A 23,641-nucleotide genomic window follows, 5' to 3' on the forward strand; every position below is an offset into this window, starting at 1 on the left:
CGAGATTCAAGTTATCTAGAGTCTATACTTTCAACCCCTAAGTTGTATCGCTTGCTGAGAATTCTGTGCCAACTGGAAGCCTCAGCATATGCGAAGCCTTGGAGTCAAGACTCAGTGTGGAGGGACTTCCCTGGCCACAGTGGTTAAGACTTCGCCTCCCAATGCAGGGGGTGCGGGTTCGATACCTGGTCGGGGAGCTAAGATCCCACATGCCTTGCAGCCAAAAAACCAAAACATAAAACAGAAGCAATATTGTAACAATTTCAATAAAGACTTAAATAAAAAGGGTCCACATCAAAAAAAAAAAAAAGACTCCGCACTCCCAATGCAGGGGGCATGGGTTCGATCCCTGGTCAGGGAACTAAGATTCCCATGTGCTGTGGTGCGGACCAATGGGGGGGGAAAAAAAAAGACACAGCCTGAAGTTTCCAGGGCAAGAGGTTCAGATGGCCGAGGTGAGCGTAAATGAAGCAGGGGCCGTTCGGGACAGGCTTGCCTAGGTACCAGGCTTATGGACTTGGGGACCACAGGGTGCTTTAAGCCTAGACTGACGTGGTCCCAGGCGGTTGCAGAAAAGGCTTTGCGATGACTCTGGAGGAGAGGCTGGAATGGGGAGGAATTAACTCTATTAGAACAGTTACAAGACTGTTGGTGGAGCTCATCTGAGAGATGTTGCGGTCCGGACGGAAAGTGGCGGCAGATCCCGGAGAAGACGGGTGGAACGGCTGCAAGAAGTGTTTGGCACAAAAGAGTTCTCAAGGGCTTCCCTGGTGGCGCAGTGGTTGAGAGTCCGCCTGCCGATGCAGGAGACACGGGTTCGTGCCCCGGTCCGGGAAGATCCCACATGCCATGGAGCAACTAAGCCCGTGAGCCATGGCCGCTAGGCCTGCGCGTCCGGAGCCTGTGCTCCGCAACGGGAGAGGCCACAGCAGTGAGAGGCCCGCATACCGCAAAAAAAAAAAAAAAAAAAAGAGTTCTCAAGAATTAGTATCTGGGAAAAGGCAGGAGGGCTGGGTCACTGGGTCACTTGGCATTTGAGAGGCAGAAGCAAACCCAGCTAACGTCTCAGCCTCCCTGCCTCCTGCCTGTGGGTTCCCTGCTAAGCTAAGCATCCCTCCTCTGGCTCCAGTAATTGACTCCCTGGGCAGTCTGTTCCTTTCTCTCCATCAGATTAAGCTCTTTCTCTTCGGTCTTGATTGCTAAAACACCCTGTTTGCCCACACCATTTACATATTCCAACTACCCGCTGCCATTTCCCTTCTAATGAGCCCATGTACCTGCGTTCAAGAGCGTCTGGCCCGGAGCCTGTTGGTGCAGGAGGGCTGAGTGCTGCGGGCACATATGCTCTTCACAGTGTCTTCAGACGAGGAGTTCCGGGACCGTTTTCCCACCTCCTTCTAGTCCTGATGGAGTAGACGTTTGTGTCTCATTACCCACCCCTCCAGACGCCCGGATACTCCATTTACCTTCGTTGACAGAGAGGAGAGCTCCATGCCAACTGGAGAAGCGCTCCCGGTTCTAACTGCCATCGTAAAAGGTCCATTGTATCCTTTGTCACGTGCGCAGAGCCTGTTAAGCCCAAAGTCTTCCTAATTCCCATCACTGAACGTTGTGCAGAGGGGAAGCTGATGTCTGGGGGCTAAGGAACTGGACGGAGGGTGATGGGTAGCTACTGCACGACGGTGCTGCATAGGGAGAACCCGGGCTTTTGAGACAGGCTGCTCTGGGCGGGAATTCTTTCTCTGAAAATTGCTAAGCATTTGACCCCGGGCAGGTTAAATAATCAGTCTCAGCCTGATCTGTAAAACAGGAATAATAATTACCTTGAAGGGACGTTTCAGGAGTAAGGGAGTTAATATTTGTAAACCTTTGGCACTTCGAGGCAATTAATACATATTAACTCATATGCTGAATATTAACATATTAATTACAATAACAACAATTGTTATGATATCCAAATTAGAAGAGAACTTTTGGGTGTCAAGTCCAGTGTTGCCCCACACGTGGTGACGGTGACCCACATTTATGTTACAACCAGTGCGTGTAGTATGACATACACACAACCAACCGAAATGAGTGAGGATACCTTCTGATATCTGCTGTCCTATAGTTTATAAAACGCTGGTTGCAGACGGTAGTCGTCTGCTGGCAGTGCCAAAACAAAAGCCCACAGACTCACTGGCTGAAAGAACAGAAATTTAGGAAGTCCAAGATCAGGTTTTTGGCAGGGTTGGTTTCTTCTGGTGTCACCTCCGTGGCTTACCGATGAGCTGCCTCCCTTCTGTGTCTTCATGTGGTCTTTTCTCCACGTGTGCCCACTCCTGGTGTCTCTTTGTGTGTCCATTTCCCCTTCTTATAAGGACACCAGTCGTGCTGGATTAGGGCCCATCCTAACAGCGTCATCTGAGCTCACTCACCTCCCTAAAGGCTCTGTCTGCCAATAGAGTTACATCCAGGTACTGGAGGTTAGGAGGCCAACACGTGAATTTTGGGGGGATACAATTCAGCTCATAACATGAGCCCACTACAGATAGTTTACATTCCACTAAAGGGTCATGAACCTAGCTGATAAAATGGGAATCCAGATCAGTCTATAGCCAAGTCTTTTGGTCTCTACTTGACTATCTCCAGCACATTGCCTTCCAAGAAGGAATCCCGTTGTTGAATAACCAATACGCTCACCACTTAGTGACCATTCGGGGGGGAAGCCCTGTGCTCTTAGGCACCTTTCCTTCTTTACCTCATTTAATTGTCACAGCCGCAGGCGTATGTGGATTGCCCAGAGTCGGAGAACAATGGCTGAACAAAGGTTCAGATTTTTCTCCAAATCGCAGAAGATGCCGTCCCCATAACTGGAAAGTTTTTCTTCGTGGCGAGGTGCAGTTTTCCCGAGGTAATGTGAATGTCACGCAGGTGGTAGAATTCAGGTGTTTCATAGGAGGGCAGTGATAGCTCAGGGTTTAGTGTTTGGAGACCTAATAGGTTTCAATCCCAACCTTGGCACTTTCTGGCTATATGTGGATTTGAGGAAGCTCTGAAAGTGCTCTCGTGCTCAGCTTCTCCTTCAGGAAAATGGAGTTGTTAGTAACATTTACCGCATGTGGTTATGGTGAGGTTCAGAGCTAAATACGGAGACCCCAAGAAATTGTTGTTACGTTGCGGATGGTTTGGGGACCACATTCTTCTTTCTGTTTGACCCATTATTAATCTCTTTGAGCCTAATTTTCCATTATTATTATTATTATTATTCCCACATTTATATTAAATATTATATCCATAATAAAAGCTTCCTAAGAAGACTATTGAAAGACTAGATAATCTAACACATGTAAGACACTGCATTATTTAGAACTTAATTGTGTCTTGACTTTTCTTTTGATGCTACAGATTGCCTGGGAAAAAATGAAAAGAATACTTTATCTTTCTTCCTCAAAGGAAGAACAGCCACTTAAAAAAAAAAAACTCTTGACTTAAGACTCCCTTTTCAATGGGTGTTAATTTGTAAATTTTCTGAGACCACACCAAACAGGCTTTGTGAGTGGAAGTCCCGGCCAGGGTTTGCAAACCCCTGTGTCAGTGGGGACCAGGCAGGTTGACATAAAGCCGCGGAGCTTATGTAAAGTATAGTACACAGCACCTAACACAAGAGGGAGCGATTCATAAGTAGGAGCGGCAAGTCTGATTGTGATGATGGCGTTGAAAAAAAAGAAGAGGAGGAAGAACAAAAGAGTTAAGAGAGTAGGGAAGTTGTGTGAGAGGAGGGAAACAGTGTTCCCCCAATCTGCTTCCCATATCCTAGGCCTCATACAGGGCCGCACTTGGACACAGCCCTATTCTAGGGGGAAGATCCCTGTTCTCCGGTTTTGTACTTTCCACCCAAGCTTGCTCTGTGGGTGATACCCCACATGGATGTGAGACTGGAAACCCTCCTTCTTCATCTCTGTGTGTTTACCATAAAGTATTTTTCCTATTAATTCTTTGCGGCAAAAATAAGAATAAAACAACACATGAAAATAATCCATTAAATGTCATCTACCAGTTATTGTTGGCATGTGGTATACTTATACTATAGCTGTTATCTTCTTTTAATTCAAAACAGTTCTCAAAATACTTCACGTAAAACTAATGGTCAGGATAATGCGCCATGAGTATTCTGTCATTTTGTATCCCCCCAGGCGTAGTTCTGTAAACCCAAAGGGCTAGACATACCTTATTTAAGGAAGATGTTTTTCAACTGTCTTTTCATATCTTCACAGGAGTCCCCCACTATTAGAAGATTGTGTCACTAAACCAAGCATCAGAGCGAGTTCATTTCCAAACTTGACCTTTGGCTGGCCAACCATATTTTCATTCACTTCTGGAAGAGGAGGCAGGTGGTCACGACAGATCTCTGTACGTAAAAGACTCTCGTTCCTGTATGTTTACATGGTGCCTCTGTGTCCAGGTGTTTTGCATCTCTTAACACACCCTGATATGGACTGACTACTGCCCAGGAAATACGTACCCTCCCACACCCATGGGAGGGACTATACATCTCTCTAATGTTGTGCTTGTTCCCATCACTTACTTCGCCCAGTGGAATATGGGCAGAAGTAAAAATGCACCATGTTGAGGCCTAGACCTTAAGAGGCATCACATGGTTGTGCTTTGCTCCTCTGACAGCCCTGACCCCTCCTCTGGGAGAAGAACATGCCCCAGGAAGCTTCTGGTCCCTATAGCCTGGGCCCCAGAACGAGACATGTTGGGCAGAGACACCCCACCACCTCTTGACCTGTGAACAGATGAATAAGTGCTTATGACCCAAAGCTATGAAAATTGCAGTGATTTTCTGTATCAGGAAAAACTGGAAGTCAGCAAAAGTGATTATTTGGTGTCCTTTTGGCAGAGTGCTATAATCCCTACAGGGATGCTCTGACCTATAGGTAACCTGCACCTTTGCTATTTTGAAACTCTGCAGGGATAAAAGTTAACTTGTAGAAAACTGATAGCAGTGCAAATGGATTTTGTGCTATAGAGATATAGTTGATTTGTGTCCTGTAGAAAAGATAACCCCAAACTTGACATTTTATGGCCTTTTGAATATTAACCTGTTATGCATCTTTTAGCAAATTTATTTCAGCATTCCTGATTGTCTATGTATCTCTCTCTGTTCTTCAAAATCCCCTTTGAACTGGTCTCAACATCTTACTGATTCTCTCATTACTTCATGAATTGGATAAAAATCTTGACCATGTATTCATTTTATATATGCATGAGGGTTATGCTTTTAACTTTAAAATAAACTTTGGCACTTGTTACCAAGCATTAGCTGACTGATACACCGAGGTTCTAATCTAGCCCAGGTCATCAATTCACTGAGCAACTTGGAAAAGCTGCATGGCCTGTCTGGGCCCCAGTGTCCTGACCTGTAAAGTAAGGGTTTAGGACAGGTAGTTTATTTAGTCCTAAAGTTGATCCTCCCAAAGTCTTGTGGGGTAGGGAGGGAGAGCTTTATAAACCCATTTTACAGGTGGAGATGTTGAGAGGCAGAGAGGTTTAGTGATTTCCTCAAAGTCACAGGATACCTCTGCCTCCCTGTTAATTCACCATCTACTACACCTTTCATTCAATGCTTAGGTTCCTGCTTAAAGAAAAGAGCAGTGTGTGGAGTCTCACAGCCTGAACTTGAATCCTGGCTTCATGGATTAGTAGCTGTTTAACCTTGGGCAAGTTGTTAAATATGTTGTAGCCTCATTTTCCTATGTGAAATGGAGATAAAAATGCCTACTTTATAATGTGGCTATAAAATGACTAAAGACTATCATGTCCAATATAGTGCCTGGCACATAGTAGGAGCTCTTATAAATGCCAGTTTGTCTTCCATCCCTTTCAGCAAAGTCAGAGGAATGCCTGCTTTATTTTTATTTTTATTTTTTAAAAATTTATTTGTTTATTTATTTATGGCTGTGTTGGGTCTTCGTCTCTGTGCGAGGGCTTTCTCTAGTTGTGGCAAGCGGGGACCACTCTTCATGGCGGTGCGCGGGCCTCTCACTATCGCGGCCTCTCTTGTTGCGGAGCACAGGCTCCAGAAGCGCAGGCTCAGTAGTTGTGGCTCACGGACCCAGTTGCTTCGTGGCATGTGGAATCTTCCCAGACCAGGGCTCGAACCCGTGTCCCCTGCATTGGCGGGCAGATTCTCAACCACTGCGCCACCAGGGAAGCCCCGAATGCCTGCTTTAGAATCAAATCAACACGAAGTTCAACTCCTGGCTCTGCCACCCACTTGCTGTGACTTCAGGCAGCTTGTTCAATCTCCCTGGGCCCTCATTCTATCGTCTATAAAATGGAGATGCTGGTAGCACACCTTAGTGTTATTCTGAAAACTTCTGGAGTGCTGAGCTCGGGGAGGCTGCAGTAGAGGTGCCAGGACCATTGTTCTTCCCATTGACCGATGATAAAAACACTCAGGCAGGGTGAAGGTCAAAGAGGGGACCAACAAGGATCTTGTATGGAATTCTGAACAAAGTCTGCCTGAAAAGCAGGACTGACATCAACAGGGGTTCCTACCAACGACCATAGATTTGGGGAGCCCAGTTATCAGCTGAAAGGGACAGAATTACTTGATAAAAGAACTCCTGCTTAATCAAGAAATTGAGTGGACCCTAATTTCAAAAAATGTTAGTGGGAAGTATTATGTATTTAAATGCAGTCCTGAAAGATTTATGCCATTCTTAATGGCTGGAGATGTCCTTCAGATTTTCCGTCTGCCTTGGAATAGGTCTAATGTGATAACAAACAGGAAATCGACTGGGCTTAGGGACATGCAGTTCTGTTTTGAACCATAAAATCGGCAAGGCTGCTGACATTGCATATTAAGTAGCTGATTCTTTCCTTTCCAAATTAAGAGCTCAGTTTTGTATTACATTCACGAAGATAAAACTTGGCTCTGCGGTTTGGGATGCATGAGATCTCATTCACTAAATATTTTTGGAGCAACTAAGACTTTCTAGGATCTTCCAGGCTTGGCAAGGAATGAGATAAGACATAAACTAAATCATGGAAAATCTCTCGCTATCTAGGAAGATGATGGAGAAGGGTAAGACAGAGTAAAAATGATTGCAGTAAATTGTTTCAGAAAGATCCAGGCTTTCCTAAAGCATCCAGTATGGTTTTATCCTGCCGTCATCAGAAATCTTGCAAGCTTCATGTTTCCCTCTTGGCTTTGGCCAAAAGGCTAAGAGCTGATTTTTCCTGATCCTCTATTTTAATGAATATGTTTAAAGCTTCATTCATTTCATAAACAGTTATTGAGCAGCTACTGTATGCCACGTCCTCTACTAGGTGCCAGAAATACAGCTTTGAACAAAAGAGGCAAAAATTCCTGCACTCAGAAAGCTGACATTCAGGAAAGGGAGATAAACTGTCAACACAACAGTTAAGTCAATATGAACATAGGATTTTCCTTCATGTTCCAGTTATCTGTGGCTATGTAACCTACCACCTCACACTTCCTGGTGCAAAGCAGCAGCCCTTTTATGATTTTTGTGGCGTCTTTGTGTCAGGAGCTCCGACAGGGCACCGCACTACTGGCCTGTTACTGCTCCGTGTTTTTGCGACTCAGCTGGGATGACTCAGGTGGGTGGGGTTGGATCATCTGGGGTGAGAGGATCCACTTCCAAGACGGCCCCTCCTCTGGGGATGTTTGGACACCAGTGGGACCGTTGACCAGAGCGCTTATGCATGTTCCCCTCAGGACAGTTGGCAGCGAGTGTTCCAGTGAATGAGGCGGAAGCTGCGTGACCTTCTGTGACCCAGCCCCAGGGCCACACAGTGTCAATTACACTGTCCTCCATTGGCTGGAGGAGTCAAAAGCCCCTCGGATTTGGACGCTGACTCAATGGAAAGAGTGTCAAAGAATTTGTGACTATTTTTCAAACCAGCATATACTACATTAGGGCCAATACATTCACAGTGCAGGACTTCAGATTTAGGGTCCGTCAGACCAGGACTTGAACCAGGGGGCAGGCATGTATTCACGGATTTAGCACGCATGGTTGGACGCCTGCCGGGTGTTAGCCACTGTGCTAGTGTCTCAGGCTCTGTGTGGAATGAGAGAGATGCAGCTTCCCACTCACGGGGCTCAGAGCCTTGCAGGAAAGTCAGGTGACTAAACACGCCATTGTAAGACCATATGACAAGTGCCAGGACAGCCACAGAACGTCCATGGAGACATACAAAAGGAGGAACTAGCTGAGTGAACTTGGGCAAATTATTTAAAGTCTTTCTGCCATTAGTTTCTTTCTTTGTACAATGAGGCTACTAAGACCTAACTTATCAGGGTGATACAAGGATGAGATGCAATAAGTAACCTGAAGTAGTCCTCAGTCAGTCACTTCATATGATCCTATTTTAGGTCTGTGACAACTATTTATCACTACCTGAACTTTCCCAGTTTTCTTGTTCATTTATTTGCTCACTGTCTGAACTTCAGAAACTAGAATGCAAGGTATGCAGCATATTATGACGGCTGCTGTATAGGAAATGGATATTCTCTGCTTAGAAAGTTCTTCTCATATCTGTGTGGCTGACTCCACCTGTTAGAAGAACTGCTGAAATGTCATATCCTATTGAAAGCCGTGTCCTATAACCCCCTCTCCCCCTTGCTCTGTTCTACCTCGCTTTTCCCCCCGCACATACCCCTCCTACCACACTCTGCAAGGTTTCCATGTATTATGTTTCTTGTGTTTCCTGGGAGGATATAAATTCCATGAGAAAAAGGAATCTTTGTTTCTTTTTCTTGCGGATACATTGCAAGTGCCCATCACTGTAACTTTCACGTAATAAAATAAATGAATGCATTGGGAGAGGAGGTAGAAGGAGGTGCAGTCGGCAGGGTGGTCAGGGGGCTTTGTAAGCCATGATTAAGAGTTTGTATTTTTTTCCTCAACTCTGTGCTAAATATTGTAGAATTTTATGAGGATATATGACATGAACTGATTTACATTTGTATATTATTCTGGCTACTGTATAGAAAATGGAATATAAGAGGTCTGGGTTAGATGGAAGGAGGTGAGTTGGGGGTTATCTCAGGTGTCGGGAGAGATGCTGGGGGCTTGGACCAAGCTGGTGACCCTGCAGATGATATGAGATAGATTTAGGAGGACTTCGAACTGAGGGGGCGTGCTGATGGACTAAATAAGAGGGTAAATAGAAAAAAGATATTGAAGATAGTAGGTTTGGGGTTTAAATAATTGAGTGCAATGTGGTGTCATTCACCGATGAATGGGACTATGGAAGAAGCAAAAGGAGTGTGTGTGTGTGTCTGTGTGTGTGTCTGTGTCTGTGTGTGTCTGTGTGTGTGTGAGTGTATGTGTCTGTGTGTGTCTCTGTGTGTATGTGTGCGTATGTGTGTGTCTCTGTGTGTCTCTGTGTCTGTGTGTGAGTGTATGTGTGTCTGTGTGTGTGGTATCAGGATGGGGCAGTAAGTCAAGAGTCCATCTTGGCCCTGTTAATTGTGAAGTGTATATCAGACATCCTGGTAGAAGATCCTCCATCTAGACTCTCTCCCAAGGAAATAATCAGAGATGCCTACCAAGATTCGATGAGGTTTTTCACCGCATTATCTGCAAGTCAGAAACTGGAGAGCACCACGGTGGCCGGTGTTGTCCTTGAAAGCGCTGCTAATGAAGATTATAATGAGACTGGAAAATTCTCATTAAATAAACAAATGAATGACTGGGTGAGCATTTACTGCATGGTGTGATAAGCATTAGTAGAAAAGTATCCACAAAATGCTCTCATGGTAAACCCTATAAATTACGGAACTTTAGAAGTGGAAGAAACTTTGCAGGGGCCAGGGGCATCATTTCAGCTGAGGGAAGACAAAAGGTGGCAGAGAGGTCCTTGTCGAGGCTGTGAAATTTGATCCTATTCGTGGGGAAAGACTTGACCTGAGAAGGACCCACATCCTGGCCCGTGGTTCTGTTGCTGCGACGTAGCCCGGTGACCTTGAGCATATCACTGGGCCTCTCGGAGCTCAGTTTCCTCAAAGTTAAATGAGATGGTTGATAATCCCTTAGATTCTTTACTTCTCAGAGTTTCCGTGGTTTGCATGCCACAGACTCTTTCCTACAGCATAGAAGGAGCCTTGGGGTTCATCCCTTCCAGCCCACGCATAACTCAGCTGTGGTGTGGAAGGCAGGAGACCTTCCCAAGGGTACACAGCTCTTCTCTAAGTATCTTCCTCATCTTTACAGTCTTCAGCAGGAGAGGCAGACACAAACAGAGGAAGTAAAAATTGGAGCACTGGAAATAAAACTGATGACAGAAAAAAAAAAAATCAATTAGACTTGGCCTTAAAATAGCCAATTGCAACTTTAATTAATTTCAAATAAAATAGTTCTAGCTTTATGAGGTATTTATGAGGTATATTAGACTATTGACAGTTAGATTTGTATCAAACTTTAAGACTCACCAAGAAAAACTAACAGCTTCTGCGATATTTTGCTTCCTGTTGCCGGTCTCGTCCCTACTGTTAGTTCATCCCCCGCAAAGTGTACTTAAAGCAGTTTTCCGAAAATGCCCATGTAATTGGGTGCGCGCACCCCTGACACATTAAACATCTGTATTTGAAACTGTTCAATGGGCCACCATTTCCTATGGGATAAAGACTAAGGTCCCCAGTCCCGGTCCCCGCCCACCTCCTCCACCCCATCCTCTTCTCTTGCCATTTCTCTCCCATCCTACTTGCCCTCCTCCGAATGTACCAGGTTGTTTCTAAATCTTCCTGTCCTTGCCGATGTTCTTCTTTCGCGTCCTTGAACGGCTCCGCTCGCCTGGCTCCCCAGAAAAACATTGACTCAGCTTTCAGGACTCAGCTGAGCCTCGCCCTCTTGATGGAGTCTCTCTGACCTCTCTCTCGCCCCAGGTGGATGTGCTGCCTTTCTCCTTTGTGACTGTTTAAGCTGTGCCCCGCACAGGCGGCTATCCCACCCGATACAATTCACTGTCTTTGTTTCTTTACTGGTCTAGCCCCCAGCATAGATGAAAAGCTCCTTCAAAACAGGAAGTATATTATTTCATCTTCGTATCCCAGAACCTATCATGAGGTTTTCGTTAACTCACCATGCAAATGGATCAGCCCCTTCTAAGTTCCCTGAATTTAGGAGGCACAGGGGATATAGGAGAGTAGCAGAGACTGTATGTGTCTGCCAACATCCCCTTATTCCCTGGTGGTAGGTTTCGTATCTGTACGTGGACACCCAACTCAGGAGTACCTTCGTCAGCCTCCTTTGCAGTTACGTGGTCACGGGCAAAAGTTCCAGCTGTGGGATGTAAATGGAAGTGATGTGTTCACCTTCTGGGTCACAACCTTTGAGGGAGGAGGAGTCCTCCCCTTTCTTTCCCCCTTTCTTGCTGGTTTGAGTGTAGACATGACAGCGGCCACTGGAGCAGCCGTTCTGGATCTCGAGATGGAAGCTCCCTGTTGAGGATGCCAGAGCAAGTTAGAAGTAGGCTAATTTCCCTTCACCATCCGGCCCTCACACCACACCTGAACTGACTTTAAACTTAAATTAAGGAAGATAAATTAACTGTGGCTTCTTCAAACCAATGTATTTGGGGGCCTGTCGTAGACTGTTCCGGCTGCTATAAAAGCATACCATAGACTAGGTGACCTGTAAACAATAGAAATTTGTTTCTCACAGTTCTGGAGACTGGGAACTTCAAGATCAGGCACCAGCAGGTTCAGCATCTGGTGAATCTTCCTGGTCTCCTAGCTGTGTTGTCACGTTGCAGAAGGCGCAGGGGGACTCCCTGGGGTCTCTTGTATAAGGGCATTAATCCCACTCATGAGGGCTCCACCCCCATTACCTAAAACACCTTCCCAAGGCCCCACCCCTAATACCATCACACCGGGGGAATAGGTCTCAACATGGGAATGTATGGGGAACACAAAAAGCGGGACGTTTTTGTTACATATGGGCCTACTCTATACCTTGCTCATAGAAATTGGTGTCTAAAGCACATTTGATCTCTTTACCGATCGAACTTGCTTAACATACACTCTGAGCACATGCATTAACAAATGAACAAGTGAGGGAGTGAACGAAGAGTTTCAGGTCTAACCAGAACCAGCCAGAAAAAAAAAATAGAAAGAAATAATTTCACCATTTGTCACAGCAGGCAGAGAGCCTCATATGCTATGAGGCTTAAGTTATTTGGAGCCTGTGCTTCAGACAGTGGGCTTAAGCATTCCAGCTTCACTGCTCCACCTGCCTTACCCTCTACACACACAGCCCCTGTGATCCTTTAGTTCCCCCTCCACACACTGTCCTTATGTGGCTCCCTCCCAGGCTTTCCCAAAGCCAGAGCTCGAATTCGGACCCTCATTACCTCTTGCCTAAACCACGGCGCTGGGTCCTGAGCTGGCCTCTCCACCTGCTCATCTTTCCCCGGAGTTGTTGCCATGGCAATCTTCCTCTGGCACAGAGCTGATCAAAACCCTCCAGGGCTCTCCACTGCCTTCAGGTAAAAGGCCAACCTCTTTAAATTAGCTCCGTGCTTCCCCCGGCCCTCGCCATCCTCCCTCGTCTCCCACTCGTTCGCCTCACCTATCCCACTTCCCTACCCCATGACGCCCTTACCGCTGCCTTTCCAGACGCCTTTTCCCAAGCTCATCCCCTTCCCCAGAATGCCTTCTTCTCCAGCCTCACGCCTTTTCTCCGCCTGGTAAAATCCTACCCTTCTTTCAAAGTGCAGCAAATTCTTTTCCTTTATGAGTCTTTCTTATGTTTTAGACTTCAAAGGATCCCACCATCTCCGTGGACATCCTTAGCTTTCTGTATTCCTAATACAGAATTTACCACGCTTGGATTAGGACTGGATGCAGGGTGGGAGAGTGGAAAGATAACACTAGTACTAATATTAACAATAACGTTAATAACAACAATAATAACATCTAACCATTCGCCGAGGGTTTGCTACCGGCCAAACCTTCTACCCAGCATCTTAAGTACATTAGGGCATCCACTGCCTGCAGCAGTCCTGTGGGGTGGGTACCATTTTCTCCACTTTAGAGATGAGGAAGTCATAGGTACAGAGAAGTTAAGTAACCTGCCCAGGGTCACACAGGAATCTTGAATCTTGATCTGACCGCTTACTAGATATGTGAACTTCGGCAAGTCATTTCACCTCTTTGAGCCTGAATGCTCTCATCTCTCAACTGCTGTGTGGAGACGACGGTAGGACATGATGTCTTGGAAGTGTCCAGCCCAGTTTCAGGTACTCAGAAGGCACTCAGCTCATTCTATCCTTTTGTCTGCAGACTTACATCTCATAAGTCTTCTATCCATGGCTTGTCGTATGTTTCCCTGTACATGGTAGGTGCCTGCAAAATATTTGTTTATGCTGCAGCTTATATTTTGTCTTAGATGTGAAAGTCCTGGTCATATTCTGCCCAATACCTCTCAATACAAGATAGAGGAGCGGAGTGGCTGTCCGCGAATGCATCTTCCTTTATTTACTGTTACATTAATAATAACAACAGTTGATTTTAACTTAAAACAGGCATTCACACATCCCTCTTGGTGCTGGATAAGACCTCCTAACCCAGTCCAGGTCAATGGTGTGAGAGCAGAAGTGATGGAGGCAAAGTGCCTCGCCTGCCCCTCACCCCTTTCTTGCCACCCGGGAGGAGGATGTGATGGGGCGTTTTCAGGGGCCACACAAATGGGGCCATACCCCTAGGGAGGGCTGAGTGATAAGGTCAAAGGGACCTGGTCTCTGACAGCTTCCGTTAAGACTGACACGTGAGAAAAATTTACTTCTGACTTGTTTAGGCCACGGTATTTGAACCTCTGTGACAGCCACCAAACCTACACCCTAACTGGTATTGCCGTGTGAACCCAGGTGAGCACGATTGCATTGTCTAGTAGCTGAGTAACCTTGGAGAAGGTCCATAGGCCCCAAGTGCCCCAATTCCCTCATCTGTAAGATAGCAAGGGCACGCGCCTATGCTGTAGGGCTGTCGTGAGGATGAACGTGCACGTTGCTTACCCCAACGGCTGGCACCTCACTGAGCGCGCAGCACCCTTTAGGGCCCACTGTTACTACAGGCTGGCTGGAAGGCCACGAGCGTGGCGAAGGGTGCTAGAAGTGTCCTCTAACTTTAATCAGCTTGCCGTCTGAGGATAAGAGAACATCAGCAGGCAAAATTGATTTATTTGGGCTGTAGGGGTAATTCCCTTCTGAATAATATTTCTGCCCTTTGCCGCCTGCTTTTTCTGCCCTGGGTTCACTGTTACTGTGACTTCTAGTTCATACCTCCTGGACCACCCAGTTGCCCTGCCTCTCCCCACACCCAGGTTGCATTTTACTCTCAGGTTATATTTAGGTTCAAAGAAAAGAGAATCCAAATTTTAGGGGTGGATATTTTCTTAAACAAATAAAAACGGCATGTTATATAAATCACACGTCTGTGCTCAGTTCTCTTAGGGACCGTGCTGGGGGCCTGTGGTTCACAAGCCCTTGTCCTGGGGCCCAGGGGAGGTTACAGGTGGAAGTAGGACACCAGGGCTCAGAGAAGTTACACAGGCTGGTGCTGTGCTCCTGGCCCTTGCTTAATTATTCTTAATTATGATCTGTTTCATACACTGGGATTTTGCTTAAGACTTTATCTTGTGTCATATGGTATCTCTTATATGGGGAATACTAAAAAAGGATACGAATGAACTCATTTGCAAAACAGAAATAGAGGGCTTCCCTGGTGGCGGAGTGGTTAAGGATCCGCCTGCCAATGCAGGGGACACGGGTTCAAGCCCTGGTCTGGGAAGATCGCGCATGCCGTGGAGCAGCTGAGCCTGTGCGCTGCAACTACTGAGCCTGTGCTCTAGAGCCCACGAGCCACAACTACTGAAGTCCAAGAGTCTAGAGGCCATGCTCTGCAACAAAAGAAGCCACCGCAACTAGAGAAAGCCCGCATGCAGCAACAAAGGCCCAACACAGCCAAAAATAAATAAATTTTTTTAAAAAACTTAAAAAACAAAACAGAAATAGACTCACAGACAGAAAACAAAGTTACGGTTACCAAAGGGGAAGGGGGAGAGAGATAAATTGGGAATTTGAGATGAACAAATACACACTACCGTATATAAAATAGATAAACAACCAAGATCTACTGTACAGCACAGGGAACTATATTCAACATCTTGTAATAACCTGTATTGGAAAAGAATCTGAAAAAGAATATGGGTGTGTGTGTGTGTGTGTGTGTGTGTGTGTGTGTGTGTGTGTAACTGAATCACTTTGCTATACACCTGAAGCATTGAAAATCAACTAAATTTCAATTAAAAAAATGCAATCAATCAATAACATTTATTCATTAAAAATTATTTATTATTATTATTTATTTATTTTATTTATTATTTTTTGCTGCATAGGGTCTTAGTTGTGGCACACGGGGTCTTCGTTGAGGCGTGTGGGCTGCTCTCTAGTTGTGGCAGCAGGGTTTTCTCTCTCTAGTTGTGGCACGCAGGGTCCAGAGCACGTGGGCTCTGTAGTTTTAGGCGTTCGGGCTCTTCCTTGAGGCGCACGAGCTCAGTAGTCGTCGCAGGGCTTAGTTGCCCCGAGGCAAGTGGGATCTTAGTTCCCCAACCAGGGATCAAACCCTCGTCCCCTACATTGTACGGTGGGTTCTTTACCACTGGACCACCAGGGAAGTCCCAGTAAATAAAATTTTAAAATAAATTTTAAAAATAAAAAATTTTTAAAAGAGACTTTATCTTAGAGAAAAAATGTCCTCTGCCAGCAAAAATAAACAAAAAGGCGCCAAAATCATTAGTATATTAGAAAATTTACTGATAGGGGATAGGACAATCCTTGGATCTAATCCTTCTCTATGTAGAATTCTTGGGCAAATTGCCTTTCCTCTCCTCCTTACCTCTCTTTCCTTACCTATGCTCAAACCTCAATGTTCCCATTTGCAAGATGGAAAAGCCAAGTCTCATTCTGGACGATTGTTTGAAAAGTGAGATAAAAGGTAGTTATCATTATTTCACATTCAAAAATCTGTGAGCTGACCTGTGTTCTCAGCCTCTCTCCTGGCAGGATGAACTCTGAAGAAAGTAAAACAACAGAAGCAACTCATAGACTCCACAGTAAAGCTTCATTGAAGTCAGTATTTCTCATAATACGGCCTTAGTAATAAAGCGCTGGTTAATAATGCACATTTCTGAGCTTGAGCCAGAACTACTAGATCGAAACTTCTGGAGATGGGCTGGGACCTGTGCATCTGCATTTTAAATGAACAGCCCAGGTAATTCTTATACACATGGAAGTAGAAAAACTCTTGACTGAAGTGATAAAAACTGATGGTGTCTGCACAACCCATGAATGGCTCAAATGAAAAACACTGCCACCACCAAATATTAGCAAGGGAGCAGAGCAACTGGAATTATCACACACATCTGGGAGACAAGGGAGAGTTTACAATGGTACAACGATTTTGGAAAACTGCTCAGGAGTATCTACGAAAGAGAAACGTGCAATTTTTCTATGAACCAGCAATTCCACTCCTAGGCATATACTCAAGAGAAGTGATACACATGTCCACAAAAAGACACACAAAAAATGCTCATGGTAGCTTTATTCATAATATCTCCAAACTGTAAATAACTCAAATGCTCATCAACAAGCAAGTGGATAAATAAATTGAAGTATGTTCACATTGCCAGGAAATATTTTCTAAGACTTGGTACAGAGCCGAAGAGATCCCTAGGTAATCTTCTAGCTCAGTGCTGGCTGTGGTCCAGGGGTTTTCTGAGTGTATAGGGAATATACCTTTCTTTCTATTGATTCTGTGACTTTACAGCTCTGGAGAGATAGTAAGTTATGGAAAACAGATAACAATGCAAATGCTTCCTGTTCATAGCAACTAAAATTATTCCTGTTCACAACAATACCAACAAATTCTATCTGGTAGAGAATACAAATCTCTGGAAGTCAAATCCTCATTGGAACCTGTTTTTAGTGTTTTACTGATTCACTCATTAATTAATGAGTTGAATAAAATCTTTGATAGATGGCAGGTTTACATTTGTATAAGTGTCAAGTTTTTAACTTTGGAAAATGATAATTTAGATGTAAAGTTGGCTGCTACACAATAATGTAAAAGAACAAACTACTGATATACACTAAAACATAGGGGAATCTCAGAGATCTTACTTGCATTAGAAGAACCAAAAGCAAAGGACCACACACGGTACAATTCCACTGATACAGAGAACACGAATGTGCAAAACTAATGGGTGGTATTGGAGGTCAGAATAGCATTTACGTCTGGTGGGTGCGTGTAAGGGCTTGGGAAGAGCACAGGGGCATCTCCGAGTTGATGAAAATGCTCTATGTCTTGACCTTGGCAGTGGTTACATGGGGGTGTCTGTCTATAAAAATCAAGCTGTATATTAAAGATGTGCTCATTTTTCTATATGAAAGTGATACCTCAATTTAAAAAAAATACCAAACATTGGAAGGAAATTAAAGGATGGTTCTTTATCTTCTCAGCCATGGTGTTGGCCTGAAACACTGTGATAGCTAAACTGCCACCAGCCCCCGCCCAGGAGCTGCTTTTGCTGTGGGAGGTGAGGAAGCTGGACACCCCCGTGGCCCATCGGCTGTGGAAGAGCGTCTCCCTGACCCAAGCCTCCTCCGGAGCTGCGGCCAGAACACACTTTGTCCCTCTAACGGCTTCAAAGAATTGGCGGAGGCAGAAACAACCCCCGGTCCAGACAGCTGGGAGCAGATAGACGGGACTCATTTTCAATCTCAGCAAAATGTATTTTAAGGAAGCCCTAAAGAGCTTTTCAAGGAAAGTGTGTCAAAAATTATCGCAAGCCTCCATCTCTGAAGTGGCCGTATCAGCAACATCTTTTACACGAAATCAAATCAAAACAAAGTTTCTGCCTAGAAAGAAAATTTCAACCAAGTCCTAAGAGGCCCTCTCATTGGCAGGCATTTGTTGTCTTTGACTCCCCCTGCTCTCCCACTAAGGGGTGGTCCAGCCTTTGTTAATGACAAGGGACCTCCTAGCCTCTCAGCATTTATAACTAGAATTTGCTGGGGACTCACTGTTTCATTCCGTTGAATCCTCGAAACAGCCCAGTGAAGTAGACACTCTTATTACCACCAATTCACAGAAGCAGACTGTCCCCTCCACGTATTAGCGACTCCAACATAAGCACAGCATGCAAACCCTTCACAACATCTCTCTGGCCCACCTTTCCTGTCCCGTCTCCCCTCTTACATTCCTGCCAAACTCCAGGCCTGCTGTCCCCCAGACGTGGGGTACCATTTCTCCCCTTCTTAATTATTCCCACCACCCCTCCAGGTTTCCTGGAGAAAATCTCCGTGTTTTCAAAGGCCACTCCCTTCAAGAGATGTGTGTCCACCAAACTTAGGGTCAGCGGACAACGGCCCTCTTTGTATCCCCCATCTCCTTAGGCACACTTTTGTTTCACGTCTTAAATCAGTTAGTGTTTAATAGGATGTATTAGTGCATAACTGAATAGAACAGCTCTAAAAACATTTGAAAAATACCAGAAAAATTGTTTCCTTATGGTGACTTTAAAAAGGCTTCAGGGCTTGCCTGGTGGCACAGTGGTTGAGAGCCCGCCTGCCGATGCAGGGGACGTGGGTTCGTGCCCCGGTCCGGGAAGATCCCACATGCCGCGGAGCGGCTGGGCCCGTGAGCCATGGCCACTGAGCCTGCGCATCCGGAGCCCACGCTCTGCAACGGGAGAGGCCACAACAGTGAGAGGCCCGAGTACCGCCAAAAAAAAAAAAAAGAAAGAAAGGTTTCAACATTCAGTTTCAATACAACTTGGTATATATCCAGTTACCATTCATTAATTTTCTTTATGCTTACTATCCTCAATATATTCTTTTTAAATTTTTATTTTAAATTGGATTATAGCTGATTTACAATGTTGTGTTCATTTCGGGTGTACAGCAAAGTGATTCAGTTATACATATACACATATTTATTCTTTTGCAAATTCTTTTCTCATTTAGGTTATTACAGAATATTGGGCACAGTCCCCTGTGCTATACTGTAGGTCCTTGTTGGTTACCTATTTTAAAATAGTAGTGTGTATATGTCAATCCTTAGACACACTTTAAAGAGGGCAGCAGAGACTCTAATAAACTCATTTATTACATATCTCTCTCCCCATCAGACTGTGAGTCGCTGAATATTGGCGTCTGTGTCACATTTGTCTTTCCTTCTCCTTCCCTTCCTCCTTCACAACGCTCTCGGTACTTGCTGAGTGAAGAAAGCTTGTCTATTTGTGGCAGAGATAGTTTGTGGCCACCCAATACACATCTTCCCCTTTTTTTCCTCAGCTATAGAACCTCAATTTCATTCAATGTAACCATGCACCCAACTAAGAATACATCTTTCCCATGATCCTCTGCAGCTGGTGGGGCCCTTCTTTCATGCTTCTGGTAACGCCAGCTCTTTCTCCTGCCCTTGCAGGCCTGGGGCTGGGGACAGCTTCCTACTGTCACCAGTACTTGGGTGCTTTCACATTCCTCAATGACACCCCTCACCCTGTAAGTGGACCCTTGACTCAATTTCTTCAACATCCCAGAGGAGTGCCTTGCTTCCTACTGGGACCCTAAGTCTAAATTCTCTTGATGTGTCTCCTCCTGTTGTTTTAGTATTTCCTTGTTTGAACTTTTAAATTTGAAATTCATGGTCGTATTAAGTCATTCTATAGCCTGAAACAATTATGACCCATTTCCTTCCCTTCCCTGAGTTACGTTTTCTCATAGTTTGGGGTCTTTGTCTGACTTCCGCTGGCTGTTTTCCTTTCATGAGTGCACTTTTTCCTTCTGTACTATATTTGCTGAGTCATTGTATCATTTGTTTCCATCTGCTTAGGTAGCTCTGGGTAGATGTTCTATTTGCTCCGATCCTATAGGGCTGATGATCCATTGAATGTTTTCTCACTGTGTATGAATCCAGTGTATTTTTCCTCCAAGGTACAGTGTGAGTTTTAGGAATGGGTATTTGGTGTTCTTTCCATGTTTCCAAACATGTTTCTGTGTTTCCAAGGCTGCCAGCTTTCCTTGGCCACATGGCTCCAGTCTCTTCCAACCTCTGCCCTCCAATGTCATATTCCCTTCTCTGTCTCTGAAATCAGATCTCCCTCTCCTCCCTCTTCTAAGGACCCTTGTCCTTACATTGAGGGCCCAACCCCATCACCCAGGTTTATCTCCCTGTATCATGATGCTTAGCTTAAGCCCATCCACAAAGTCCCTCTTGCCATAGAAGGTAACGTTCACATTTCCCAAGGATTAGGCCGTGGTCATCTTGGGAAACACTATTCTGTCTACCTCACCCACTTTACTGGCTAGTAGGAGACAAAATCAAAACAGGAAAAGGATAGGAGAGGCCCATGGGATCTTCAAGGTTCTTGATGAACATTTGCCAGGGTGACCTTCCTTCTTAGGGGCCCCCATCAAAGTCAGGGGCATGTCTTATTCCTCTCTGGTCATGCACTAAGCAGTATAGGACCCAGCCCAGGGTATATGTTTTGGGGGTTTGACAAATGAATTAATAAATAAATAAAAGAATAAATGAATGAGTAAAAGAATGACTGAATAAATGAATGAGGAGGGAAAGACAGGAAAATAAAAGTTGACTTGCCACCAATTTAAGCATATGCCAGGCCAGTTCTGTGGCCCCTACAAGGAAAACGGTTTGCACATCCTGGAGGCCTGAGGGCTCCATGTCACCACAGCTGTCCTTTATCCTGTTATCTCACTAACCTGCTCCAAAACCACCAAGGGAGGCTTGATGGTCTTCATTTACAAGCAGGCGGATGGACACCCATTACCCAAGGCCACCGAGGGAGTGTCACCGACCTGGGATTCAAAGCCAGCTCTCAGTCGGAACCGGGAGGCTTGCAATGCAGACGGGAAGGCGGGGAGCTCTGGGAAACGGGAGGCACTGCTGTCTGCGGAACGTCAGTTGTGTGTGGTCACTGCGGTCAACATTTCTCATTCGTGGTCTTGGCTTCGTAACAGCCCTGGTAAATCAGTGATATTGATCCCGCTTCAGGAGCAGGAAATAGGAGCCCGGAGATGTCAGACATGGTGCTCAAAGTCGAGCAGACGGTCAAGGGCAGAATTGGATTTGAGACCAGGCTGTTTCCAGAGCTGTGTTCTTGGCCATTCGACAAGGACGCCCGACGTGGGTTGAGAATGAGGCCCCCGCCTCTGAGGAAGGAGAGACGATCTCTGTAATAGCAGTTACCTTTCTCTTAGGAGAGCTCGGAAGACTCTATTGGATCAAAGCAAAACCCAGCTCGCTAGATGGATGCAGCAGAGACCCTGTGCTCCAGGGCAATGCTGGGAGTCCGTGGGCTGCTCTGGTCCCACAGTTCAGGGCCACGAAGGGAATGCATAGCACCTCTGATGTACGTGCTGGGTCAGACACAATGAATTCTACCTGCATCAAGGCTTGTTCCACACTTGGGAACAAGGCTCCTATTGCACGAGGATTTGAAGAGGTGACTCAGCAGGCCACTGCTGGGGAAGGCAAATCGGGGGCAGTGAAGGGGGAAGTCAGCCCTGCCTCTGAGTGACCTGAGATACCTTCTTCCCTTCTCGGGACTTCACCCTGCACTCGACCCACCAGTCTCTGAGTTATTTCAGTGTTGACAGCCTGGGACTTCCAGAAATAAAACTAGTGTCTGGTCATGGCAAGTGAGTCAGTGTAAAGGGAGGTTTTTTGTGTATCCTTCTAAGAGAATTCGGTTATTCATCAATATTGATGAGGAACTTAACGATGTTCTTGGATGCGGCGGGAGCTCCCCTCTGGCTGATGCAATCGGGTCTTGACCTTGAGCAGCTATTAGATTTTGCAGAAATCCTAACCTGGGGATTTCAGAGACAAACTCCCCTTGCAGATGGGTTCTCATTGGCTAGCAGTATATTTTTTAAAGAAACTCCATGGCTTTCGATAGGGCATGTCCTCACTGCCATGTCACAGACCCACCCCTCCTTTGTGCTGGTCGTGGATGGCATTTGAATTTCTGCTTATAAATTAGACAGCAGATTTGCATGCCAGAATGCTGGTCCAAGCCTTCATTTCCTCTCAGCCTTCACTGGCCCAGGCAGGCCGAGGGGCAAGCTGTAATTTGCGGGCTGCCCTTTCACTGAAGCAGGAGCGAGACAAATGCCTTGATCCTCCCCTGCCCTGCAGGGCTCTGCCCAGCAGCCAGGCCCCCGGAGAACCTGGAGGCCAGCGCGAGCCGGGTTCTCTCCTATGCATTATTCACACCAGTGCTTCCCTTTCTATTTTTAATGTTCAGTGTGTAGAGCGATTCCCTCCGCCAGCTATTTTTAGCAACATTACTGCCGGCTGACACCAGAGACAAAGGCACCGAGGCACCTTGAGAATGACAAATGGCGATTCCAAAGATGAAAATAGAAGGGCTATTTTTTTTCCTGGAAAGAAAGAGAAGAAAACGTCTGCAGTTGCAAAGTTGCTGGGGCTTGTGTTGAATTTATAATTTGGAACACATAGCCGGCCACACTCAGCGAGGATTTCCTTTGTCTCTTTCTCCTTCTCCTCCTTTGTCCCAGGCGAAATATACCCTCCTTTGCAGAAGCTTTCACTGATGCTCCTCTTTGCTTCCCATGAGCCCCCCCATCTAGATGTAACACCTCCATTACTGCAGTAATAATAAATGCATTATCCTCATACGGTATTGTAAAGGTTTGCCTCCCTCCAGGCTGAGTTTCTTGAGGGCAGGGACTTAATGTTTGGTCTCCATTGTCTAGTACTAAGAAAGAAAAACAATCCAGAAACTGGCTGGGCCCTCACAGCGGGGCCAGATCCCCTCTGCTGTTGGACATAAACCTTCTCCAGGACACCAGCATCCTACAAGGTTACTCTGAGACTATGGGAAAGTGACACAAAACAGGGCCACTTCATAAGCTTGTCTGGGAACAGGTCAAACTGAGGTCCCTGGGCCACCCACTAAATATCAAACATCCCCGCCTCTTGGCTACAATGAGTGACTGTGACCTCCTTTCCAATCCCAGTCTTATCCTGGCTCTAGTCTCCCCTCCCTATAGACTGAGATTTATTGAGAAACCCAAACGTAAATTGTCCCCACTTTCTATCAACACCCAACTTAGAGTTGATCCCTGCGTCTTTAGTGGACCCCAAATCCCCAGACAGGCCCAAATCCTGGAGTAGGTTCTTTCTGGCCCCCTTTTCCTGAGACTCCGCACGGTTCCCTATGCTCTGCCTTCTCCCTCCTGCAACAGGTAGGATACCTGGTTTGCTCAACTACAAGTACGTTCCTAGTGGCCTTTGACCAAAGGGTGTCGACGGCACAGTCTCACATAACTAGAAGGTCATTACATGTTTGATGTCCTCCCAGGGCCTTGGCCCCGGGTGAGGCAAGCCAGACACCCAGGCAGGGACTGCGGTCCTGGCATCTCGCTTGAGTCACCCTTGCCCTGCCCTGCGCGTCACTGACACGCTGAGTGAGCGATTACTTTGTGCTGCCCCTAGCTCCGTCTTACAGCGATCCTGTGAGGAAGGGGTGATTATTTTCATCAATTTTTGGATCAGGAAACAGAGACTTCA

The 23,641-nt window shown here is 45.8% G+C and overlaps 1 protein-coding gene across 6 annotated transcripts in view; it reads right to left on the reverse strand.

Moving 5' to 3' along the window:
- Window positions 1-10,277: 10,277 nt before the first annotated feature.
- The window catches only part of DNAAF11 (dynein axonemal assembly factor 11), a 124,160-nt gene continuing 110,796 nt past the window's right edge, over window positions 10,278-23,641 (reverse strand). For 4 of the 6 annotated variants that reach the window (XR_010837434.1, XR_010837436.1, XR_010837431.1 and 1 more), the window contains 2 exons: window positions 11,256-11,461; window positions 10,278-10,296 (listed from right to left, as the gene is read on the reverse strand). The gene's annotated coding sequence lies outside the window, so the exon portion shown is untranslated. Of the gene's footprint in view, window positions 10,297-11,255; window positions 11,462-13,347; window positions 13,367-18,702; window positions 18,761-23,641 lie in introns of those variants that run through there. The other 2 variants (XR_010837433.1, XR_010837432.1) reach the window with 2 other exon arrangements.

Source organism: Kogia breviceps, chromosome 17, assembly GCF_026419965.1.
Source record: "Kogia breviceps isolate mKogBre1 chromosome 17, mKogBre1 haplotype 1, whole genome shotgun sequence".
Taxonomy (NCBI): domain Eukaryota; kingdom Metazoa; phylum Chordata; class Mammalia; order Artiodactyla; family Physeteridae; genus Kogia; species Kogia breviceps.